Source organism: Phaenicophaeus curvirostris, chromosome 4, assembly GCF_032191515.1.
Source record: "Phaenicophaeus curvirostris isolate KB17595 chromosome 4, BPBGC_Pcur_1.0, whole genome shotgun sequence".
NCBI classification, from domain to species: Eukaryota; Metazoa; Chordata; class Aves; order Cuculiformes; family Cuculidae; genus Phaenicophaeus; species Phaenicophaeus curvirostris.
The window spans coordinates 16,294,131-16,312,591 of record NC_091395.1 but is presented as its reverse complement, the minus strand read 5'-3'; the positions used below and the strand labels follow the sequence as shown (position 1 = coordinate 16,312,591).

Here is an 18,461-nt window from a genome sequence, read left to right as displayed (position 1 = left end):
CCCCAGCAGGTAAACCACCACATTATTCTGGAGAGAACTGGAAGCTACTGTAGCTACAACACTACTCTGGCATCTCTCATGGTGTTCCCAATACAACTCCCAACAAATGGAATTAATCATGTCCTGCTAAGATTGTCTAAATCTGAGCTGCAGCACTGATGACTTCACTCTATGCTCCATATTCCAGTTCAAAGAGAGTAGTATCAGGATGTTCAATCCAGCTCAAAAGGTACCTATTATTGCAGCTGACAGGAAATATCTATACAAATAATATGAGAATCCTTAGATTACACATTTATTTCAGTACTGTTAACAAGATTAATTTGCAAAACAGAAGACTTTAAAATCCTTTCTCCTTTTTCTGAAAAACAAAGACTAAGCAGACACAAGATCATGGCATAAAGAGCTGAAAAATGTATTTACAATAGGTTTCTAATTTATTCTGTAATAAGATAAAAATAATGTTGAGGTCAGAGACGATAGTATCTAGAGCCAAGTTCTAAACTTGACTCTGCTAATACAAACTGCACCTCATGAAGACAAATCCAGGGTAGCCTGAATCTAGCCACATTCAATACTATTAGTAGTGACACTTCAGTGTCAAACTTTGCAGAATGCAGTCTGGCATCCTGGGTACCAACCCCAGCAGCTGAGGCTTGGGCTGCTGCCAGTTCATTGCTGTTTGTATTAAAGCCATTTTAAAGCCACACTGCAATTGCACCTATTCACTGTCAAGTGATCCTTCTGGAACGGAAATGTATTATATATTCACACCTGCCCCATGCTGAAGGGAGATGTACAGACAGCTCCACAGCCTGCATCTGGGTAAGCAACTGCACAGAGACGTATATTGTAGTCTAGAGTCTGGTTGCAATACAACAGAATAAAAATAATATGGGCAGCCTGTAACAAATATGCATCATGCTACATCATGCATGTAGCAGCAGCACCCAGGAGTGCATCATTTAGTAGCACATCAGGAACAGGCAGTGGATCTGCTCAGAATGACAGAGGCTTTGAAGCAAACACTGCAGCAGGTTGTCATTGTCACACACACAAGAACACGGCAGCAACCCCATACCTCTAGTTTTCTGCAGTCAGGTCAACATTTTATTTGTTCCATCTCCAAAATGTATACAATATCTGGATAAGCGTCCCAATTAAGAAGCACATAGTGAGTCATCTTTTTCCTTCCTGCCAACTTGCATTGTATATATAGTTTAATATACAGTTAATTGATCCTCAACAAGAGAGTTTAAAAATAGATATATTTTTTCATTAGACTAGTATTTTGTAGGTTACTTATGTCAGAAACAGAAATACCTGAATTTTTGTCATTATATTCCTCCTTAGACCACAAGAATCTTACACTCTTCAAGAAAAAGATTGCTCAGGCATAATTTCTGATATCGATTCGGAAACATCACCATAGTCTTTAGATAATACAGACCATAAAAGGGTGAAGCAGGCACATTAACAAAAACATGTCGGGATATGATCACTGAATCTCACATATCAGTTAAACTAACAGATTCACTTTATACCTCCTGCTCTTGCAATTCTTCCCATGAAGGGAATTTCTGTCCACACTGCAATCCTGGCTAGAATTTCAACCACTGCTACACTTGTTTACAGCAGTATTAGCCTTAATCCATTTAGTCACTATCGCTAAAGCAGGAGTATAGTTCTGGTGAGTAGTCCTTCATTAGGAGGTTATTGGTGTCCTTATTTCTACTCTCAAGGTCTAAGGCTTTTGCAAATATTCCCTAGTGCTTAAAGAGCTTCCTAAGCAGCTTCTGGGAACATATGTTGTTTTTACGAGCTCTGGGTAGAGTTTCACTATGTGTGCCAAGCAAGACCTCCGTGGGGCCTTGTCAGTGATCAACTGATTTAGTGTTCAAAATTAGAGCCCGAGCACAGCTACTTTTGGCAGATTCACTGCAAGATTCTTAATTCTTATCTGCACTTAGCATATCCACACATAGTTACTTGACTTTACTTACCCTGACATTTTGTCTGTCGGTACATTAAAATGGACTGGCAGTACAGTGAACTCTATACAGTGCATTAAAATGCGCTGGCAGATACTTGGTTGACTTGCAAAGCCCTCCCCAAATAAGCATCTCTCTTAGAAGCTGCCTTAAAGAAAATGCTGAGAGATATGATTTGTATTGCTACAAAATGTCTATTTCACACTAACAATAGTCTTCTTTAATTCAGACTGAGGGGTAGCAGGCAACATGGCTCATTTATTCGCAAAATAAGGGCAAAACGCTTTTTTTTCCTAGAAAGCAAAACGCTTTTTTTTCTAGAAAGCGTAGATAAGGATCAGTGGAATACTTGTTTCCCTTTTTCTGATGCTCCCTAGAAATATTTCTAGTGGAGATGCAGATCCCCAAGAAAGAAATCTAAAATTATCAGCTCTTACTTTACTATTCCTAATTAGCTTTTTGAATCCATCTGTTTTCTGTGAATACCATGCTGAAATTGCTGCTTAGAATACCATATGGAAGATCTAACTGCAACTCCAGAAAACCATGGTTCACTCTGCATCTGCTCATTATTCCATAGATGTTTCCCCGACAGGCTTTTCTTTTGTTGAGGGGACTGCAGCAATGATTTTTATTATAAAGCTCTTTGCTTTCTAGTCTAAAAAAGAAATCTTTTGAAATTGCTATACAAATATTTATATTCAATACATGGCAGTTACACACTGATGCCTTTAAAGAAGTGAGAACTATTAATAAATGCAGAGGAACTCTGTCATCATGAAATCTGTTTACATGCAAGTGCTGAATGAAGCTTTCTGTAGAGCTGATTTTTCTGATTCCTTTATTGCATTTAAAATCCAGACCAAGGAAAACAGAACAGATCAGAGTCTGCAAGTGAGCAATGATCAGATTCCCTGGACTTGTGCCATTTTTTTTTTCAGCTCAGTATGCATCAGGATGGATATTCCCGAAAATCTATCTGGAGAATGCTCTAAAAGATACAGTATGAAGCGCCTACAGCAAAGAAACAAAGTTCAGTGAAAGTCCTCCTGGGACGATTCCTTTCTCTGATTTGGTTGACTTATTTGTAATACCTAGGATAACTTGAAAAAAAGTAGGCCTGCAAAAAAAAAAAACAAAACCAAAAAACCAAAACAACCCAAATAAAAAACCCAGTTAAAAATATCACAGCAGAAGTGCAGTCCCCCTCTTCTCCATCTATACAGTTTCTCTTAATTTGCTTGATGTTTAATTAAGTGTTGTCAAGCTAAATTTAAGTTTACCCACAGATCCTAGAAGCGTTCAAGTATTGCCCTGTGCATCAGCAAGTTGTTACTGCTAAAAGTATATGCAGGGAGGGAAAAAGCAGTGAGACTCAGCAAGAACAGAAAACTAGCAAAATTTAAAAATATAATGGTTATGAGAATAACACTATTTAAAACACGTTTCATCTCCTGCCAAGCTTATATTAAAGATGGGAAGCGCAAAAGTTTAAAACATTTTTATGAAGAAATCAGGTATTATATGGCTTTTTAGCAATATAGAAGTTAGAAAAGTAACTTATATTAATTTTAATGCCTCATAGGCTATATGCAAATGTGTCTACCCTCAGACTCTAGCTGTGCCACTCTTTTGGTCATGCACTTCAGAAGTTATTCCAGCCATTTAGCAGCTCTGGGACTTCATAGTATATACTCACTCTGTCAAAATTTTCACGTTTTTGCTTTTAAAATAAAGTCAAGTAGACGGAAGTAAAAGCTGTGCTTATTGTGCACCTCTGTGAACTCCTTTCTGCAAATGAATGCAGAAATCCTCTAGTGGATTTATTGTCTGCCAATATGAAGTGGCAGATGCTGCATCAGCTTTTTCTAAAACTATTAGGTGACACTCTTCTAAAAAGACACTGCAAAAGTGTATTTCATTTACTTCATTATGGTCCCCCAAATATCCACAATTCCTCGGAAACACAATTACTCATTCTTTACTAACATTATGCTTATGAAAAATTCAGCCAAAGAGAAGTAAAACTTTAACCCACTGAACTGAGTTCAATTTAAAAATGTCTTCATTTGACTGAATTATATTTCTGCATAGCAAGATTATATTTACTTAATTTGAGTATTTCGAAGCTTCAGTACTTCATCAATTAAAAAACCCAAGAAATATTTCTATCAAGTTGCAAGATTACTCACTCTTTCAATACAGTGTTTTAAATAACTTTTATTACATCCACAGCCAAAAATTCATAGTGGTTTTCTGACAGATATGCCAATAGAAGACTCTATAATTACTCAATACAACAACAAGCAAAACAAAAGAATCACTATTGATATCACTAGGTCACAATGTCCATTTTTAACTAAAATCCATTCCACAATGGGTGAAAGATTGCAAGAAAGGGAAAAGAAAAAGCAAGTGAAAATTCACAGTCTAGTCAAAAATCATTTTGCTATTATTTATTAAAAGCCCATACTATTACTCCGAAAAAGGTCATGACACTTATAAAGAATCAGCATTTCTGATTACATTGATGCTAGAATTACTGAAACGTTAGACCTGCCTTTCAGTAGACACTGTTTATTATCACCAGGAACCAAACTAAGAGTATTCCTTAAGTAAAGTATTTACACTTAATATAAAAAAAAAAAAAAAAAAAAAGCTGTGGAAACTCTCAATCCTTTCAAGCTAGAAAGATGGCAAAGACAATGACCGTGTAAGCAGGTAAGTTTTTACCTAACTTGTATCATTAGATATAACGTTGAATGATAAATGAAGATGAACTCATTTACATACCTTTCCTAGCACACACTAATGTTACTGGGGAGGGGTGCAGAGCAAAAGCGTGCCATATTTAGACAGAAATCACTTGAGGGATTTTCAAGGCTATCTTAATACAACATAATCTTAATACAACATTTTTAATACAACATATCTTAATACAACATTTTCCCTGCCTATGGCAGGGGGTTGGAACTAGATGAACTTCAAGGTCCTTTCCAACCCAAACCATTCTATGATTCTATGACAACAGTAGAAGTGAAACGAGCAAAACAAATATAAATCAAATCCCACTGGAGAGATGATGGAGAATGTCACAGTGAATTACCAGAAGGCAGACATCAAGTTTCTCCTAAAGAAGTGATGCAGAACAAGTAATTCACAACCAGGAATTTTATAATCCCAGTTTTACAAATCAATAGCTTGTCAAATGCTACATACTTCAAGCATACCTACACAAAAGTGAAAACACACAGATTTTTATTTTTTTAAGCATAGTTTCTCAGAACTCAGATTTTGCCCTGATAATTTAATTGTAAAATAGCTGGAAATATGTTCATGAGATTGGAGATTTTAACCATAACCTAATATATTATCAAATTCTAAGAACTTTGAGTCAGATTTAAGCATCAAAGTATCTAGTTAAAAGTGAACAAACTGTTTAAACTATACGTTCTATTAAAAATATTTGCTGGGGTTTTTTTAGGATACAAATTCAAAAAACAATATTATTTATATGATTTATAAAATAGACAAACTCAACCATATATGTGGTAAAGAATGCTACTGATAAAAGTCGCTTTTCTTACTGAAACCTGGTAACACACTATTAGGACAAAAGCTTCCTTGTTAATATTCCATTTCACAGAAAACATACACTTCCTGTTGTAGCAAATGACAATTAAAAGAGAACTTTCATAGAATGAAACAAAATTATAAATTGTTCCGAGCCAACTGAGTGCAGTTTACAGATAAGGCCCTCTCACAAACGTTTAGCTGTCATACACATACACTATCTAGCCCTTTGCTGAAAATAAATTTTTTCATGCATGCTAGTCAGACTAAAAATGATTCACAATATGAGGGAGGATGAATAATCTAGGAATTTTTGAGATTAATTATATATGGACATACAAAACACTAAGAAAAAAATAAGGCTACAAACAGCCTCTAACTTTAGCCTCATCCCAAACAAAGTCAATTACACAAGAGGCATTAATACTTATTTCTCATGTCACACATGACAAGGCTTTTTCAGTTCAGTCCCAAGTCAATTTTGAACTTTACATAACCCTTTTTTTCCACCATATGAAAGAGGAAATGTTATAATTCTTACTTCGTGTACCAGCATGCCAACTGGTAGATTCACTGCAGATCTGCATCTGAAAATACTGGATCCTGGCTTTCCTCCTCTGTCCCTCCCTGACATTTATAGCAACAAAGCATTTTTGTTCAGAGCAATGAGAAATTTAGCAATATGTCCTATTGCTGTATCAATTTCAACTGGCTTTGGAGTGAAGGAAGAAACACAATTTACAATTTTGGAAAAATTTTGGGAGAAGGAAAAGATTCCATTTAAAAGACAGATCCACTTCTGGATCTTTCATCAAGCAAACAAGCCAGAAGACATGCATGTTTTTCCTCTAATGCATATGTGATTTCAAAATAATTTTACCATATATTGCTACAGATGACAAGGAAAAAAAAATGAAACACAAACCACACTAAATGATTCAGAAGAAATTTCAAACACAGGCTGCAAACTTGCTGCCAGTTAAAGTTTGGGGAGTCCTCTTTAGTAAAAATATCCAAAGCATTATTCTCATTTTTCCATTCTCCAGAAAATTTACCTCAAAGCGTATGGAGCATTTGTATCCAAACACTTGAGAATGGCCAGAGCAAGTATATATCTTGTTTTCTTTAGCTTACCAGTTTACCTTTTTTTTTTTAGTTAATAGTTAATCTTTTGTAACTAGAAAAGTAATAAGAAAATGGTTTGTACATGACAGCAACATTTTCCATAGTACAGTATCATGAACTTATCCTGTTTCCTCTCTTAAGAGAGGCTTTTGATAAACAAACAATGCCCTCCACTCCCAACCATCAAGCGAAGATTCTGGTGATAGGGCTAACAACGAAAGCTGCTTTCATTGCTTACTTAAGAATCTTTATTTTAAGAAAGATGGATAAGATGAGGTTTTCAATTTCAGATAAGCATTTAGGCACTACCAGGCTTCCATCTACCTCCCAACACGTGAAGAAAGGTCTAGGATGTGACACAAGGATCTTCCCCTCACTATGCCAGCAAGAAGCAGAAATCTTTGAGGTCTGGCTATTGATAGGTTTGAAGTCTCTCCTAAACCCAGAAACCTGCTGGGTACCGAGTTGATAAAAAACATGCAGAGTTTTGTACCACTAAGAGGCGAGCAGTGGAATAGTTTTGCATATGCTGATTTAGTAATACTTATACGAGGAATGCATTAGACTAAGGACGATTAAGGAAAACCAGAACAAAAAGTGTAGCTGGATGGCACTGTTTTCTGCCTCTTTCCCTCTCCAATCAGGGATAACTCAGTAAAATCTGAATAGCTGTGAAGCTATTTCTGTAACGAGTATCGGAGTAAAGAATGAAAAACCTCTCACCCTAACATTTTAGCTGCCCAACACAATTTCAAAAATCACACAGAGATACAACTGAACATTGAATTTATAAAGCAGATCATCGTTGTAGCTGTTCTCACTAGAAAACTACATTAATAAATTAGGTCATCAGAGACTGAAAATTTTAAAGCTTGTGATCAGGCCTTATAGATTCTATTTTGCTAATCATATTTTAATAGCTTTAAAACTAGAAATGCTTTTCTTCTTCTTACACAGCAATCAGGCTGAATTTTCAGACAGCCTCTCCCTCCCTACTTCATAACTTCTAGTTGTGTTCACTTCCAGGAACTCTATCGAAATCTTATTTCTTACTAAGGACTGGGACAAACTTCTTGAAAGCCTCAGACAAGACTAAAAAAGGTGCTAAACTCCTAATAATTTTTAGAGGTATATAATGTCTCAGCGCTTCTGATAATTTTCTATTCATGTCTCTTGATTTGTATTGGAATAAACAAAATTGTATTTGCTTTTTATTCCATTAATATGTGTATAGTCAATCATACTTTGTCACACAGGTCTTAAGTGAAGATGAAAAACTTCCTTTAAGCAAAAAAAAAAAAAAAAAATCAAAATGTTCATCCATCTAATCTACACTTCTCTAAATGCAATTTTTGGCAAGAAAATTGTTACACAATATTATGACCAGCGAGCACTCCTAATATTAGTATTTATTTTACCTCCCCTCTATTAAGATACATCTATATCGGAGATGGTAGTTACTGCAATGCTAAATAAGGTACCAAAACAGAAGTTCAAGGTCACACTGATTATTGCCAAAGTACATAAGTAAGTCATGACAGTTAGTTTGGAAATTCCAGCCAAGTGTCAGGAATTCATAAGTAGTAGTACCAAACGTCTTAGTTCACTCACTTAACTACACTGCTGTTCTAAATTTTATATATTCAGTGGCATACATCAGAAAAAAAAGAATTTGTTTAAATGTAAGTGTCCTATATGCATTTTTTTCAAGTCAAATATTTGAAGAGAAGATAGGAAAAAAAATTGTCCAAAAGATTAAGTGCACCATAAGAAATCAAAATGTAGCTATGTGTCAAAATCAAGCAAATCCGTATAATAATTACTAATTTAAAGAGTATTTGAAGCCCTTTCAGATTCTAAAAACTCCTCAAAAATCTCATTTACATCTTGGGCTGCACCTTTTTTCATGGGCTTCTTAATAAACGTGTGACAAAAGACAATGATGATGCTCTCACACATCCAATTAGGTATGTCAGTCCAAAAGCAGGAACAAATCCTTTTCAGTAAAGGAGGATTAGCGCTTGAACTAGAAGTGTGTTCTTAAGTAGGCATCAGACTGCAAGAACTGCAGGTAATAAATCCACTGTCTATACCAACACCCACTCTGATACTAAAAATGCCTGAAATTTTATTGTTGGTGTATGATAACAAAAGACGACAAAATACAGAGCTTTGTAAATCAGATTTTATCATTTGTTCATCTTCCTCTTGTACTCCACAAGTTTACAATATTGATTTTACTGTATTTATGTCTTAAGTAAAACCACAGAAAATATTCTATAATATAACATTTACAAGTATATATTAACATAAATATTATAAATATGCTCTAATACATAAGTTTTCACACACTAATCTTCTTCAGAATACTTAAGTCTATGAGGAACCGTCACTGTGCCGTGTTTTCCCTTGTGCTCATGTGAAGTTAATTGTGATATACAGATTTTGTTTGCAGACATGGTTTTCTCATTGGAATGTCAGGTACACCAGTGTGTTCTCTTTGCTTGGAAAGCCAGAACACTGTCCAATTTTTAGAATTATTTTTGAATAGCCCATCTAAAATTACTTGGTAGTGCAGGAGTTGAGGATATAAGGAACATTTTTCATCTCTGCTACTCTTTCTCTGCATTATACAAACATCAAAGTCCCAAAATTTCATGGATTAGCAGTCTTAATTTTGCTACAGGTCCTGCCAATGGATTCTGGCTGTCTAGAACTCAACCATCTTTATTTTTCTTAACTAACTGGCCTATTTTCTAATAATTGTATCAAGACTGGAACTCCCTAACTAAATACTAGGCAAGTTGGAAGATTGAGATAAGAAGGGCAAAGCCAAGAAATGCCAAACCTACTGGCCCTAAATCCTAACTTACCATTTAGTTTACAAGTTACGTTCTGTTCTTTTTGCTTTCTTCTGAAATATTTCAGCTTCTTCAAAAAGCCTTCCACATTTGCAGCGATGCTTCGTGCCATGTATTAATAAAATAAAACACTAAATAAATATGAATAAAATAAATATTTAAGAATGTGGCATAGACGTGTGTGTTGTGCATATTTGCACAACAGAAGAAAATGATTGTTGACTTTGTGAACAACAGAAGTGCTGCACTGCCTACAATGAAAACAGAGTATGCAAAGCTTACTAGCTTCAAGCCACAAACAGGGTTATTGTTTCATTTAAGTGCTGGAAAGTTCCTTGACTTTAAAAGTTGGCTCGTGTTGCTATTACTTCAACATTACTTTCCCTTCAGAGTCTTCAGACTACTGTGTTTAAAGATTCATTGCAAATTCATCAGCTAGCAATATTTTAAACATTAAAGATGAATATTCCCTTTCTTCTCTCTGACAAAACGTATCATGTTTCCTGCCATTACATTATTGTGGGAGAGAATGCCATTTTTCTTAATAACTGGTACAAAGATAAAGAAAAGTTCATAATACAGGATTTCAGTATTTTTGCTTCAATAGACTTAAGAGATGCTGACAATCTGATTACAGCCAACCAAAAAGCAGCTACTATAACAGATCCATCAACCTGACAACGTGAAAGACAAATTTCAAAACTACAAAGTCTGCTTATAGACTGTGTTATGTACAGGAATGGATAAAATTCAACCTTGAAACTCCTTCGTATCTGGTAGGTAAATGGCTTTACACTGTGAGGTCTAACAGGCTTCTTAAAAAAAAGCTTGCATGTTTAAACGTGATAATGCAAGAGCCGTTGCTGTAGTAACATAGGGTAATTTAATTACAGAAAAAAATCATTCCAAGATCGCAAAGTAATGAGGAACTTGTGACACAAATCCTAATCTGGCATATGACAGCTGCAGAATGAATTCAAAAGATTTTTACCAGACTAATTATCTGTTAATGGCCAAGCTCAGCAGGACACAACAAATTCCCAAGGTTTAGTTTCCAAGTCATGTGATTCAATCTTTAACATGGCAGATGGCAGACAATGACTGCATATCACTCTTTTATTCCAAGAGCTATACACACCGTCTCTGCAACCCAGCAATAAATTATTGTAATCATACATCAACAAAGATACAACGTTACCACTGGTGACACCACTATTTTTGCAGTGATTGTTTCTCACACTGTGCAGCATGTCATTTTCATGAAGTGCTGTCAGCTTTTGGTGTGCACAAACAAAAACTGAAAACCCAGTAGGATTTATCTGCTCTATAGATCCACAAAGACTCCAGCAAGTTGGATGTCACTTTTAACAGGATACACATGCTTGCTTTTAGCTAGAATATAAGCTTTTTTTTTTTCAGTTGACATACTCTAATTTAAAAATGCTGATTTCAAATCTGGGTGTGATTTTGCATTCATTTTGATAAGTAGTTTATTATTTTAACACCCCACTTCACCAACCTATTAGTTTGAGGGCAGTGGGTACCACAAATGACATATCTAAACCATTCATCATTGAAAAAGATTAAGTTCACAACCAGTGGACCTCAGCCACTATATTCTCAGTAATGTTACACCACATCCCCAAAGCCAGAAGTATGCGTCCTTGTGGGGAGGAAAGAAATTCATGTTCTCTATTTCATCTGTACTATATTTTGGGCTATTGATTCCCAGAAAGTAAGAATAATATACAGGGGGTCGGTCCTCTGTCCCTGTACCCCAACAAATTCTATAAACCTATGATCCAGAGAACCAACTCTTCCAGTGCTAGGCTGTGGCCATTTCACATGGCACAACCTTTATTTTTTGCATATGCAACAAAGGTTAAGAGCTTCTTCAGCATTACTGTCCACTGTCAGTTTAAAACACTCTTCCAAGATGATTCACTAGATGTTCAAGGTTCGGTTTCTTTCTGAATAATTTTTCTGTATCACCTTAAGCATTATCATTTTGTTATTTTTATATAAAATCCTTACCATTTTGCATTTTCTTTTTTTCTTCAAAATGGTAATTGGACTGATCCCTGCATCCATGACAGGGTACAGTTCATTTCAGGTTAGTTTCAGATAGCACTTCCTTCCATAAATAAATACAGAGTATTTCTATGTCCATGAACTGAGGCCAAAATTATCTCCTCTGCTGCAGTACACTAGTTCCTCCTTTATTCAAGAAATAAATAACCACAGCTTCCAGTTCCAAGTATACAGATTGAAAGTCTGAACAAAAATATGTTGTAGAGGTGTCCATGGATAAATCAGTTTCCTGTCATATAGGCTTCATCAAGATTAGGGCCACTTTAATTCTGTTGTTTTCCTTAGACCTGCAAGATTTGTATCCCACACTGACTCCATCAGTATGGCTTTTCGGGTGTGTTTCTCTTCTTAAATAAAGCAACATCAGGCTGCGAGGGCTCTGCCTCAACCCAAGTGTCACTCAGCTGATTGAGATCACCACCCTGATCCACCTCTCTTGCAAGATAAAGTTGTTCCTTGAACTGCTTCATTTTGCAAACTCACTGTGAGTTTGATATTTACAATCCACAAGGCTTATCAAGTCCATTATACAACACATGTCCATCCATTGAATAAGAAACATCACTCAACAACATCTAGTATAAGTTTTACTTTTCCTTCTCTGTACTGTAAGTGTGTATCTTTCCTGATGTGATTTCACAGACTACTTAGTTCCTATTCTCTTGGAAGACTTCTCTCTAAGAAGTTTTTATTCTCTCTTTAAAGACAGTGTAAAAATTACTTCTGTTTGCAGCTCCATTAATAAGTTTAACCATTTCCCACACAATATTAGCTTGTGGATTCACATCAGCTGAAAAAAAACCCAAACAAACAAACCAAGAAATACCAAACCAACAAGTTGATATTATACTCTTACATTGCAGCACTATCTACTGCCACATCAAGAGGTCTCAGTGGTAATGGCCATTCTCCCATTCTCTCGTATGATGTTACATATGCTGATATTTAAGTCTTATAAACCAATATAAAGACTGTAGTAACCTCCCCACCCCGTCCCCATTCCCCACTCCAAGCAGACAACTCTAATTTCTGTAGTTTGCCATATAATAAGCAGACCAACATGCTTTTTCTTGTGGACATCAACCACAAATTCTGAAAAGGCTTTCTATCCAGCGTATCTACTCTTTTAGTAGTCATATTGTAAATCATATCCATAGTGTCAAATCACCAAGTAGAATGCTGCAGTTTCCTCGTCAAGTTTTAAATTGCTTTCTAAAAGTTGACTATCTCTTCTGATTCTTAGTCTTTAAGCTGAATGCAGGAACTAATTACTGTTCAGAGTCTCAAAGCTAGTCGAGGAAAGTCTCTTTGCCCACAACTGCCAAACTTCTGTGGGATCTGCAGTGCAGAGAATCACCCTTTGCAGCTGCCACTGATATTCCACTATAACAATATAAAAGGCTTACAGCCTTTTTAAGAGTTGTGAGGAAAGGAAGGGATTAAATGTTTTTCCCCTTCATATCTGCAGGTTAATGCAACATTTTGGCTTAAAGCGCTGTTTGAAATTTCATGGGAACAAGAACTGCACAGAAGTTGTGGCTTTCTATGTTCATGCAAAACTGATGGTAGCAGAAATTAAAATCTGTGTTATTTCCAACATATTTGTGGAAATACCTATACTGGGTTAAAGCCTGAAACCCAAGATAAAGACTTCATGGTTTCAGTAGCTTTCAATAACACATAACGCCTGTTAACATAGACAAAATTTCTGTTACTGTTGTTTCCCAGCCTGCAATGAGATACTTTTACAGTGATGTAACAATACAATTAAATGACACTTTAAAAAAATAAGAGTACACCTAATTCCTAGTGCCTGCTTCCTTAAAAAAGTGTACTGCTGGTGAATAAGACACAGCTGAAAACCAAGTAGCCTTTCCACTGACAGTAGGTAGAAGAGAACTGAACCGATGACAAACATTGCTAAAACTATTCAGTTAGCTGCAATAAAATTATCAAAATAAACTCCATTATATCTTCACATACATAACTGGATAACTGAGAAAAACGAAATTCATCTGTTCCAAAACTTGAGTCAGTACTAAATAGTTAGTCACTGAGATTAAGATTCTAGTAAAAGCACTATATTAATGGAGATTCTCAGATCTGAATGACAGAAGCCTTTGCGCCAAAAGAACTGAAACAAGAATACATGGAATACTGGTTGTACTAATAAACAACATCTCTCCTGGTCATCTCCTGGTTTGGTTTCTGCCCTCTATAATAGGTATGTTAACAGCTCCAGTTGGTCTCCTTAGTGTCCAATACAAAAGAAACTCAAAATTCAATGTTACAGAAGCTATCAACTCTACTACGATTCTTCAAATCTGTCCTCAGAAAATAAAAAATTACGGGATAAAAGCATGATAAGTTTGATGAATACTTCCAACTGTCAGATCCGTTTTCTTCAGTTACCCATTTATTTTTAATGAGTCCTTTATGAAAAACTTCATTAACAGAAAATTAAGGAGCTTTTGGTTTCAGTGACAGACAGCAACATACCCATGGCCAATCAAAAAAGACCTTTTAATTAAGGCTTATCGGCACCATGTTCTCACTATTTTGGGAACAGAGTACAGAAAAGGTGGCTCATTCACCTTTTCAATTCTGTTATGGATATTAATCCATGAAGCTGCAACATAATGCAAGCTTAAGAAGCTACTACCTTCCTGAAGTGAATATTTAATTTTCTTTTGTGTGCCAAATAATACATGGTTCAGAGTTCTACACGGGGTTTTTTTCAGAGTTTCTGAACTCCTCCTCCCCCATATATTCTCTTAAACAATTAGTACAGGTAATTTACCATTAAGTTGCTACCTTACCCTTGGCAAAGACTGAAGCTTGAAGCTTGCTTAGCAAGCAAGAAAGACTCTATCCTCTTCCAAGAAAATGAAGGGTTAATTTCTCAACTGGAGAAGTTTTAGTCTGAATGTCCTTGCTTCACAGTAGGATAGCGACAGATTCCATCAAAGAACATAAAAGGGAAGTTGCAGCCAAGTAAGGAAAACACTTTGGCCAAGCAAATATATTAGGCAAATTTCAATGTCAGAAGCACAAAGACTGAAATAGTAGAAGCCTGCACTGCAGAGTTAGCCTGCACTGTCCAGTTCCCGACTGGACAGTCACAAGTCTATGGGGCCGGACGGGATTCACCCTAGGGTACTGAAGGAGCTGGCGGATGTGCTGGCCAAACCCCTTTCCATCATCTTCCAACAGTCCTGGAAGACTGGGGAAGTCCCACTGGACTGGAGGCTGGCTGATGTTGTGCCCATCTACAAAAAGGGCCGCAGGGAGGACCCAGGAAACTACAGGCCTGTCAGTCTGACCTCAGTGCCAGGGAAAGTCATGGAACAGGTGATCTTGAGTGCTATCATGAAGCACATGCAAGAGAACCGGGTGATCAGGCCCAGTCAACATGGGTTCACAAAAGGCAGGTCTTGCCAGACTAACCTGATCGCCTTCTATGACAAAGTGACCCGGCTACTGGATGAGGGAAAGGCTGTGGATGTGGTCTTCCTGGACTTCAGCAAAGCCTTTGACACAGTTTCTCACAGCGTTCTGCTTGAGAAACTGTCAGCCTCTGGGCTGGACAGGCACACACTCTCCTGGGTGGAAAACTGGTTGGATGGCCGGGCCCAGAGAGTGGTGGTAAATGGTGTGAAATCCAGCTGGAGGCCAGTGACAAGTGGGGTTCCCCAGGGCTCAGTGCTGGGTCCAGCCCTGTTCAATGTCTTCATCAATGATCTGGATGAAGGCATCGAGTGCACCCTGAGCAAGTTTGCGGACGACACTAAGCTGGGTGGAAGTGTCGATCTGCTGGAGGGTAGGGAGGCTCTGCAAAGGGATCTGAACAGGCTGGACCGCTGGGCAGAGTCCAATGGCATGAGGTTTAACAAGGCCAAATGCCGGGTCCTGCACTTGGGGCACAACAACCCTATGCAGTGCTACAGACTAGGAGAAGTCTGTCTAGAAAGCTGCCTGGAGGAGAGGGACCTGGGGGTGTTGGTTGACAGCCGACTGAATATGAGCCAGCAGTGTGCCCAGGTGGCCAAGAAGGCCAATGGCATCTTGGCTTGTATCAAAAACGGCGTGACCAGCAGGTCCAGGGAGGTTATCCTCCCTCTGTACTCGGCACTGGTGAGACCGCTCCTCGAATACTGTGTTCAGTTCTGGGCCCCTCACCACAAGAAGGATGTTGAGGCTCTGGAGCGAGTCCAGAGAAGAGCAACAAAGCTGGTGAAAGGGCTGGAGAACAGGCCTTATGAGGAGCGGCTGAGAGAGCTGGGGTTGTTTAGCCTGGAGAAGAGGAGGCTGAGGGGTGACCTCATCGCTCTCTACAACTACCTGAAAGGACGTTGTGGAGAGGAGGGTGCTGGCCTCTTCTCCCAAGTGACAGGGGACAGGACAAGAGGGAATGGCTTCAAGCTCCGCCAGGGGAGGTTTAGGCTAGACGTTAGGAAAAAATTCTTTACTGAAAGGGTCATTGGGCACTGGAACAGGCTGCCCAGGGAGGTGGTTGAGTCACCTTCCCTGGAGGCGTTTAAGGCACGGGTGGATGAGGTGCTGAGGGATATGGTTTAGTGTTTGGTAGGAACGGTTGGACTCGGTGATCCGGTGGGTCTCTTCCAACCTGGTTATTCTGTGATTCTGTGATTCTGTTAAAGCCTAGTTACTTCTACAGGAGTACTTTTCCTCACATAGAAACCACCACAAAAGTCTGAGGAGGTAAAAAGAGTTGGTTACTCAACAGCTTAGAAGTGAAAAGTCAACCTTGCATCCAGTTAAAAAAAAATTTCCATACTTGCAGCTACAAAGCACTAATATGCACTAATACAGCATCAGTACTAAAACTGAAGACGAAAGGAAACCTTGTAAGTCTTATAACATCTTATGATTAAAAGCTAGACAGTTGTCTGTCTTCATACGAAGGAAGCAAGGGAAACATCAGACATGCAGACTATTTGCTGTGTTACTAGTACTATTAAGATGTTGTGACAACCAAGATTAATGAAGTCAGGAGAGTAAATAAAAACTATTTTGTAGTTGTTCTGCTCAAAATTAAAAAAAGATTTCTTCCTAGATCACTGGTTTAGCAACATACTAAATAGCTCTATCAGAAAACAAAATGACCCCAAAAGTTAGGAGAAAAACCACACATCTCCCAATAATAGGGTACAAATTTTATACATGCATGTTTTAAACACCTGAATTTCAGCATCAATTCTGTATTAAACAGATAATACAGCCTAAACCTATTTGCTCGCAAAAACCACAAAAAAAATTATTTCCTCAGAGATTAAAATGTGAAGAAGCAGGGAAAAGAAAAAACCAAAAGCCCAAGAATCACAAGAGCTGCATTTATAGGAACATAGCCATTTACAAAATGCATGTTTTTTGTTTTTTTAATGGTTGCCTTTCAAGCTGTGCCAATGCTACAATGAACATAAAAGATCTGCCTCCCTAGCAGATTTAGAAGAATAAGCAATTACTACATTAGAGAAAATAGGCTCAGAAATTTCCACCAACCAGTAATTGGCAGCAAAGAGACTCTTTATTTGCCAAACCCCACAAAGCACTTGGGCACCAACCTCTACACATACCAGCAACGAATAAAGAAAAAAAAATAAATCCCTATTGCCTAAAACTAGGGTCAGCCCTTCAATTGACAGAAAGAGAAACAAACAGAAAAGACACCACAGAAGTCTCTATCCTCCTAGATAATCAGGAGTCAGCTTTTATTTTCAGGCTAGTTAAAGCCATAGCTCTTCTGTCTGGGGCACTGTACCCCATGACCACTTAAATAATGATCGCACTATGATTGTGCAAGCAAAGGCTCCTTCTCAAAGTCTATGGGGAAACAAAAGGTCTTTCTCTCAAATGGAAGGGAGGTCTCCATATTTATGCAGTACTACTGCTGAAACTATTTTCACAGAGACAGAGTTGTAAGAAGACGCTATTTGCAGGTTCTTAGCAGTGAGAACTATTCTGTGAGAACATCTACATCTATAGTCCAAGCTTGATCATCGCCTTTACCACAGAAGGGCAGGAGGAGGTACTACAGCAATGAAAAGTCTTACACTTACTCTGGAGCATTACCAGTGATTGACCATCCTCACTGTAGCTGAGGACGGCCATCATGCACCACGGGGGACAGCAATATGCAAGCAACATGCATGAGATTTAATGTTAATTAATTTTATTGATCCCTGATGCACTACTGCATCTCCCACATCAATGCAGACCAATGAGCTCCTACTGTATTTAACAATGCAATAAAAGATGTGAATCACAACTGTGAATCCTAGATTTTGCAGTTTCTATTCCTGACTCTACCTAGTTGCTTGATAAGATTAAAATCACCTTATCTGAGACAGTAGCAGAAGACTTCATGGGCAGAAGAGGCCAACTACTGTATAATAAATATCCTCAAAGCTATTTTATTATAAATTTCATTAAACATGACTAAATCACATTTTGGATGTTCCTAGAATGGATTCTCTCTTAACAAATCTCATTAAAAATCAAACCTGTTAGAAGAACTAAAGAGCACATTATGGTGTCACCAAATACTGAAAATCAAGAGTCTCAGAGATGAACTTGCCTCACTATATTTAATATCAAAGAATAGAAGTTATTTTCAAATACTTGATCATAAAAAGTCTATCCATAGCACAGAGAACATGGAGAGACAAACCTTATATCAAGACAATTTAACTGCACTTGTTCTGCAATACATTTGCTAACAACTTACAACACAAAAAGGTGCTTTTTTGCCTACAGGATTACAACTATTATAAAAAGCTTGACAATAGAAATTCCCAAA

General features: G+C 37.5%; 1 protein-coding gene across 4 annotated transcripts in view; it reads right to left on the bottom strand.

The window, feature by feature from the left end:
• The window catches only part of DCLK2 (doublecortin like kinase 2), an 84,037-nt gene that overhangs the window by 51,582 nt on the left and 13,994 nt on the right, over positions 1-18,461 (bottom strand). The window lies entirely within an intron of this gene.